We start from the raw sequence: 9,092 nt of genomic DNA on the forward strand, positions 1-9,092 counted from the left end.
ACATGCTTAACTTTAAGCAGAGGCTTACGTTCTATTAAAGGCAAAGGGTGAAATCCTGGCCCCATTGGAGTAAATGGCAAACCAGTGCTTTAATATAGAACTGAACTGCAAAATCGTTTCTTTTTTAGAGAAACTTTCATGTAGTCAGTGGCTTTAGTTTGTAATGCTTTCAAGTTTGAAGCCAATACAGGGTAGGGGCCAAACGTATTTACTCACATGAATAGTCATAGAAATGAATGGGAAATCTTGCATGGGTAAAGCCTTGTAAGGTCAAAACCCTGCTCCCCTCATCAAACTTGGTCAACCATCATAACATTTAATGTCACTGACCTGTGTTGAGGAGACAAGCAAAAGGAACGAGAAATAACTTTTCACAAAGTGCCCTTTGCCATCAGAGTAACTGATGTAGCTTAATAAAACTGCTCTCCTATCCTGTTACCACTGTATGTGAGCAACTCCCACTAACGTCAGTGGGAGATGTGCAGGCAACAGAACCAGATTAGGATACCTGGTGCCATTTTGCACTGAAAAATATCTAACAAGTTATCAGAAATGACAACGGGGTTATCTTTAGATTCAATCATGATTTAAACATACAAAGATGTAAGCCGTCTACCCTCAACATCACAAATTCCCAACAGAACGACAAAAAAAGGAACCTAAAAGAGGCTTCTTCACCGGGCATTTCTCTCATTTCCTTGACATCTTTCTCTTCTGTCTTAAAACCTGGTGGTAGCTTTTCCCACCCAGGTGACATGCCTTCCAAGTCTTGTTGACTTGGTGAGGCAAAGGCGGCTAGAAGAAAGATTTTCCATTAATCACTGGTTTCCTAAAGACTGGGAGTGCCATGTTTCTTGCTAAATTGGACAAGAATTTCCCAGTCATTGCAGGTTCCTTCCTAAAGCATCTCCAAAAAGATCAACTCTGGTCAATCAAACCCCAGTTCTCTTGTCTCTAGCTTGTGATATGTTTTATGATCTGAGACGCAACAGATTGCTAGCCTGCAATGTTTGGAAATAGTAGATCATTAAACACTCTGGCCAGGTGTAAATGCAACCTTTGTCTTCTGAATGCTGTGTGAGAATTACCTTCCTGCTCAAAGTCCTCAGCTGGCACTGCTTGCATTCAGTATTATAAATGTTCCCTACTGCAGTTACAGCCAAGATGACCTCCCACTTTCTAATCTATGAATGAAGCAATGAAATATGTATCACTAGATTTTCCTGAGTTACTGCAAAAATGCTGAGCAAGCGACAAAAAATTTGAAAGAATGTGGTCTGGGAGTTGTGGGGGGGGCTTTTTCCCCCCCTCCCTTCCCCTGGGGGATTTTGTACCAGGTAAATAATAAAAAATGTGTAATGATTTACTAGGCTTTTAAACCTGAACTGAAGGTAAGTTTGCATTGCTGTTCCAGATAAATATTCTCACTGGCTCCTTTTTTGCCTTTTCCATGATTGTCACACCACAGAGTCCCCCAATCCTGATTTATCCTTTAAAGGTCAGCTCTGAATGTTGCCCAAACTGCTGAAGAATAGAGTCATAAACTGTTTCGCAATGAAATAACAAGAAACAATATTGAATAGCTAGGTTTCCATTGGGTTTCTGCTGAAAGGAAAAGACTCCACAGTATAGCGAGAGAGAGAGAAAGCATGCAAATAATGTGGATGTTTCACTGTGCAATTAAATTGCTAAGCTGAGGGGCAGACAGCCCTGTGTCCACACTAACCAGCATCAGCAGAGTAAGCCCTTTGAGAATCATTCTCCGAAGCCCTTTTATTTACTTTTTAAGATAGAGCTCTCACCAAGAGGCATATGCTGTAGCAAGATTATTACTGAACAAATACCAGGCAGTAAGAGCACTCTTGTATTTTCTCAATACACTGGGTCTGGCTACTGTTCAAGGTGAAATTAAAGGTAGCTAAATCAGTCTCCAAGTATCTTTATTTAACTAAAACCATTTCCCCCCTATGCTTTTTGTTTATTTGAACTTTGCCTGCCTATAATCCACACTACACACACACACACACACACACACAAAAACCCACCTCTGCTTTTGGTCCTGTTGACATGCCTTGAGGGGCAGGACTGCGTCACCTGCTATTGACTCCCCTGAACTGATCTTTGGAAGTGGAATGACTATACCAGAATCAAGTCATTTTTATTCTGGCATGGCATCCACGTGAGGTGGTAAAACACCATAGTTATAACGACGTAATTATACCATTATAGTTCTGCCAGCCAATATCCCTGTGTAGACAAGCCCTTTTGAGTAAGATGCTGAGACTTCAGTAGCTTTACCACAGAAAATTGGAATGTAAAGACTTTGGGTCAGATGCCCAGCCCTCATAAGGTTGCTCAATATCCTTAAAGCCATGGCGAAGTAACCAGGTGGGGATTCCCGGAATAGGGGAATCACCAGATGGCGTAGAGCAAACTCTAGCTGCCACAACAGGCCCTTGGTGGTTAAAAGTTAAATCCCGAAAGTAAAGTTACCTTTGCCTTCAAGTTCTTCTCAAGTTCTGCTTGGGCAGATCAGAGGATTGTGGCCATTGTTCAACTACCACCATCACAACATCCTATCAAGGCTATGTAAAAGCAGAACCCACAGTTTGGCTCATAAAATATCAACTCCCCCTCATTACAAGGGAATCCCCTGATTTTAGATCCAAATTTCACTCCTGCTCATTACAAAGCTCTTTATAGTTTGTAAATGTTCTGTTTTGAGACTTAAATAAAAGAGCCACACAGACAAAGGAAACAAAATTGTGAAAACACCATGCTTTGCTTCTGACATGGAGTACAGTTAGCCACATCTGGAATGCAGGGTCAGCAGAAACACGTTTGCAGATACAAAATGTGCAACTGCATGTATATCTGTCTATTTGTACAAGCAACCGTCCATTTCATATGTACTAATACCCACCAGCGCACAACAATATGCTGATTTGCAGGTGTCACCGTTGTGTGCACATTTTTGCAGTTTCGTCAGTGTTTCATCTTTGAGAAATTTGGTCTAATACTTTGTTCTTATTAAAAATGCAAGTGTCATGTAATAGTCTGAGAAAGATTTGAAGGTCAAACTCAGTGGATTTTTATTTGGTGAGAAGGACACTATTAATATATATGTATATGCTAGATGCAGGGCCTGATTTTCACACAGATGAGGCATGCAATTGTGAGCACACTAACATGTCTAATTTGTCTGCGCAGTTGTCGTGACTGGGTACACAAAGCAGGTAATTTCAAGCCCAATGCATCTAATTACCCATTTGCTCATGAAATTCACAATTACACAAAGTCTTGGTTGCAAATTACAAATATTTGCCTTCTTAAATTAATTCAATTTTTAAATGAAAATCAGGTCTATAATCTAAACTTGTTTTATTTCCATAAATCCTTTTACATCAGAATTATGAAGCTATGAATCTTTCTAAATGTTTATACTACATTCATGAGCATGGTATCTGAGCACCTTAAAATCTATATATATATATATTCTGTATAATCCATTACTTACCTATTCCCTGTACCGTTTAAAAATGGAAATACACATCATTAAATCCTTCTCCCTGCCTAATTTTTGTTGTGCACTTTGGAATATCATTCCATAGTTTGAACATCAATCAAATGTATCCCTTTCTCACCCACTTATCGGTAACATCCTGGTTGTCCCACCTTCAGTGTAAATTCCACCAGTTTACCTCTCAACTTTGCAAGACATCATTGAGGTTAACAGGGTACAAAATAGGTTTAGACATTTACGTGGTTAATGTGAACATATAGAGTTACTATAGCAATGATTAAAACACCAAAACTTACTACTGGGAATAAGGAACCAAAGTTTTATTTCTATCAGGTTATTCCATAATTTTCCACTACAGGGCTTTCATAGAAACATAAAACCATAGGTTTAGAAGGGACCGCAAGGGTCATCTAGTCTAATCCCCTGCCAAGATGCAAATTTTGTTTTGTCTAAACCATCCAAGACAGATGGCAATCCAGCCTCCTTTTGAAAACCTCCTGTGAAGGAGATTCCACAACTTCCGTAGGCAGTCTGTTCCACTGTCCTACTGTTCTTACAGTTAGGAAGTTTCTGCGCTTCCTATAAAGCATTTGTATTGCCTGTGGTTGGAGACAGGATACCAGACTACACGGGTGGACATGCAATGTGGCAACTTCTAAATTCTGATAGCTCTGCTGAATTAGAACGATTCCTAGTCCTATCTGCACGCTCATCTGAACAATGGAGCTTAAGCCAGAGAGTTTTAGTGTAGGGGAGATGATAGTGCTAGAAAATGGCAGTAGCAGGAGTCCTCACAGAATCAGTAGGGACTAGAGGAGTGTGAAAATTCTAATCATTGGAAAACAATGATCCCAAATGATATTTTTTCACTATTTGTGAAAAATAATAATTTTTTGAATTTTGAAGAGGAGGGGGCCCTTATATGTAGCAAAAGCAATTTTCACAAGTAAAAACATTCTTCTGCTGAGGATCTTCTACCTTATTCTGTGGGAAAAGATTGTTGAGGCTGCGAACAGAACTGGTGGACGGTGGGAGCTCTAGTGCATTTGGATTAACAATATAAGCAAATAGACAGGGCTTTTTCCCCCTGTCAGAGTCCTGTTTCCCTTGATGTACACTGCTTACCCTGAACCCTCCTGAGACCCTCATTATGGCCACAGACCTCAGGGCCAGACACAGCGAAACAGGATTCCCTTCAGCATCTATCAGCACCACACCTCACTTTCCTGGCCCTCTCTTCCATCCCACAGAGCCAGAGAGAACTACCAAGACTTGAATCATGAGCTTGTACATGGCAGCACAGACTAGATTACTACTGCTAGGCCCCTGAGCTAGCCTGAACGTAACCATTTTACATTGTTTCTTTCTTGCATCTGCTTCTTAGCTAATAAAATGTACATTCAGGGGCACAGGGGAACATTCTCCTGCAGCTATGCCAGACTTGAGTTTGCCATACCCAGTATTGAGCGGGCTTCCACGGTGAAGCCTGCTCACCTGAAGTGGCACTGCCATGCCTTTCTATCTAGCTTACTCATCATGGCCTCATGTAAGCCCCTACCCTGTGTAAGAACAATTACAAGAATAGTTCTCTCTTCCTACCAGCAAGAATCAGGCTTGGGTTTTGATTTGGTTTATTAATATTTATGCTTTTGTTTTGTTTTCTGAGCACCCCAGATGGCTTTGTTGCCTTTTATTGTATCAGGAAGAGTGGTCAAAGCCTTTGGGGAGGCATTCATAGTACTGCAGGAGGGGAGTTATGAATGATAATCAGGTCCAGAAGTTCTGAGGCCAGAGACATCAGAGATGATTCAAACTAGCAGAGGGCTGAGGATGGGAAGCAGAGGCTATAAGGAAACTACAATCCATTGGTGATCTTCCTGATAACACCATCCTGGCCACTATGGATGTAGAAGCCCTCTACACCAACATTCCACACAAAGATGGACTACGAGCCGTCAAGAACACCATCCCCGATAATGTCACGGCTAACCTGGTGGCTGGACTTTGTCCTTACCCATAACTATTTTACATTTGGGGACAATGTATACCTTCAAATCAGCAGCACTGCTATGGGTACCCGCATGGCCCCACAGTATGCCAACATTTTTATGGCTGACTTAGAACAATGCTTCCTCAGCTCTCGTCCCCTAACACCCCTACTCTACTTGCGCTATATTGATGACATCTTCATCATCTGGACCCATGGAAAAGAAGCCCTTGAGGAATTCCACCAAGATTTCAACAATTTCCATCCCACCATCAACCTCAGCCTGGTCCAGTCCACACAAGAGATCCACTTCCGGGACACTACAGTGCTAATAAACGATGGTCACATAAACACCACCCTATACCGGAAACCTACTGACCGCTATTCCTACCTACATGCCTCCAGCTTTCACTCTGACCACACCACACGATTCATTGTCTACAGCCAAGCTCTACGATACAACGGCATTTGCTCCAACCCCTCAGACAGAGACAAACACCTACAAGATCTCTATCAAGCATTCTTACAACTACAATACCCACCTGCAGAAGTGCAGAAACAGACTGATAGAGCCAGAAGAGTTCCCAGAAGTCACCTACTACAGGACAGGTGAATCTAACAAAGAAAATAACAGAACGCCACTAGCCGTCACCTTCAGTCCCCAACTAAAACCCCTCCAACGCACTATTAAGGATCTATAACCTTTCCTGAACGATGACCCAACACTCTCACAAATCTTGGGAGACAGGCCAGTCCTTGTCTACAGACAGCCCCCCAACCTGAAGCAAATACTCACCAGCAACCACATACCACACAACAGAACCACTAACCCAGGAACCTATCCTTGCAACAAAGCCCGTTGCCAACTGTGCCCACATATCTATTCAGGGGACACCATCACAGGGCCTAATAACATCAGCCACACTATCAGAGGCTCGTTCACCTGCACATACACCAATGTGATATATGCCATCATGTGCCAGCAATGCCCCTCTGCCATGTACATTGGTCAAACTGGACAGTCTCTACGTAAAAGAATAAATGGACACAAATCAGATGTCAAGAATTATAACATTCATAAACCAGTCGGAGAACACTTCAATCTCTCTGGTCACGCGATTACAGACATGAAAGTTGTGATATTACAACAAAAAAAACTTCAAAACCAGACTCCAGCGAGAGACTGTTGAATTGGAATTCATTTGCAAATTGGATACAATTAAGTTAGGCTTGAATAGAGACTGGGAGTGGCTAAGTCATTATGCAAGGTAACCTATTTTCCTTTGTTTTTTCCTACCCCCCCCCCAGACATTCTTGTTAAACCCTGGATTTGTGCTGGAAATGGCCCACCTTGATTATCATACACATTGTAAGGAGAGTGATCACTTTAGATAAGCTATCACCAGCAGGAGAGTGGGATGGGGGGAGAGAAAACCTTTTGTAGTGGTAAACACCCATTTTTTCATGCTTTGTTTGTATAAAAAGATCTTCTATACTTTCCACAGTATGCATCTGATGAAGTGAGCTGTAGCTCACGAAAGCTTATGCTCAAATAAATTGGTTAGTCTCTAATGTGCCCCAAGTACTCCTTTTCTTTTTGCGAATACAGACTAACACGGCTGTTACTCTGAAAGCTGTAAGGAAAGGGATTTGTTGTCTCTGGATGTGATGGTAAAATGATCCTATGGGACAAGTAGCAGCAATTGGGGATAGATGACTTGTTTCAGGTGCATTCTCATGCTTACAAATGAATCACTGCTGGAAAATTTCCTCCTGATTATTCTCTGGTATATAATGGAAACTCTGATTACTATGGCAGCGCCTCATAAACTGTTTCATCCACCTTCTCTTACCCAGGTCTTTTGAAATTACTGCCAGATTATGCCTTCTTGCATTGTTAATTTCTTTTCCAGGGTGAAAATTCTTCCCAAATCACCCCCACACACACACACACAAGCACACTTTTTAGAAAGTGTTTACTTATGTGGGGGCAATAGTTGAAAAGATAAATGGAAAAGAGGATGTAACCTGGATGGCTTAGCAACACAAACAGTGTCAGAGGGGAAAGAACCTGTGCCTGTTCTTTCCCAGCCCAGAATTGTTCTAACATGACACCCCTTATAATTAATTGTACAGCACATGATTAGTCTTTATTGACAGACCTAGAGCCAATTGACTTTTTTTATCTGGCTGAGGAGAAAACATGAAGTGTCTGCAGCCATGCATACAATATGCCTTCTCATGATTATACCAGCTAGCTGAGCAATTAGAATCAGGTGTACTAGCTCATATGTTAGAGGCAGGAGCAGCAGGATTACTGTCTAACTTTTGCCTTTAAGATGAAAATGAAGAAGGTAGCAACAAATTCAATAAACCATAAAAGCCAAACAAAGTCCACTTGCCAATAAACTGAAAGGCTCAGAGGAAAAATGCAGTTGATGAAGGTGCTCATGGTTCTCCAGGGGCTGATAGGATCAAATACACAAGAGAAAACAGGCACCAATGGGGGGAAACCAAAAACAAAACAAATGGCAGAAAAATGTGTCCCGTTCATTTTCAGGAGACCAAAGTTGAAATGGATTTGCTTATAGCACCTTTTACATTCCAGGCATCCAGGAGTGCTTTGCAAAGCAAATGAGCGTGCTGGTTGTGCAGTGACTAGACGGGCTGTTTTCCACATAGAGAGAGAAGAACAGGGACTTTCCGTTTAGAGGGTTTTATTTTAGATTAAGGAAAACAATAAGCAGAGACAACTAAAACAAAGTCTCCATGACAGAGAAAGCAGAGTGGCCCTTTCTCCCTGCAAGATCCTCTACCTTGAATCGCTAAGCAATTTGGCCCCTCAACAGACAGGCTGACTTCTTAGGCCTCATCTGCACAAGAAAATTATATGAATTTAACTACATCATTTTGGAAGCCCTGGGTAATTAAATTGGTGCAACCCACTTGCGTGGATGCTCTCATTTCAGTTTAAAACAGAGCACCTTATATCCACTTAGCTAATGTCTACACACAGAAGCTGCACCAGTTTCATTTCAATTGGTTTTAAAACAATGTTAAAAAAAATGGGTTAAAACCCCTGCATGGGTTCCCTTAAACTTATTTAAATCAAGCTCATATCAGCTTAGCTTACACTTGAATTTACAAAGCCAGGTTTAAACCAATATAAAGGAGTTCACATAAGAGCTTGCACCAATTTCAATAGATCTGTTGTTTTTTTTAAAAATCACATCTTTACCTAACCAGCACAATCTGTGTGTAGGCCAAGCCTTAGGAACTGATCTAAGCTAAATCAAGGTAGAACATGCTTAAACCAAGATAAGTGCCTCTATGCAAGAGCGTTGCACTAGTTTAACTTAATCAGTTTAGAAGATAATTAAGTTGAATTAGTATAATTTTCTCGGTATAGGTAAGGCTTTACCTTAGCAGGAGCAGTACGTAGGAAAAAAGAATCATAGCTCCATACACACGTTACGAGTCCAGTTCTCCCTTCCACTCTATGGCTGCAGCCTCCCATTGAAGTCACGGGGACTTGTACCCTCCTCGTCTGAAAGCAGAACTGAGGTCTTCATGTCCAGCAGT

Source organism: Caretta caretta, chromosome 2 (assembly GCF_965140235.1).
Source record: "Caretta caretta isolate rCarCar2 chromosome 2, rCarCar1.hap1, whole genome shotgun sequence".
Classification (NCBI taxonomy): Eukaryota; Metazoa; Chordata; order Testudines; family Cheloniidae; genus Caretta; species Caretta caretta.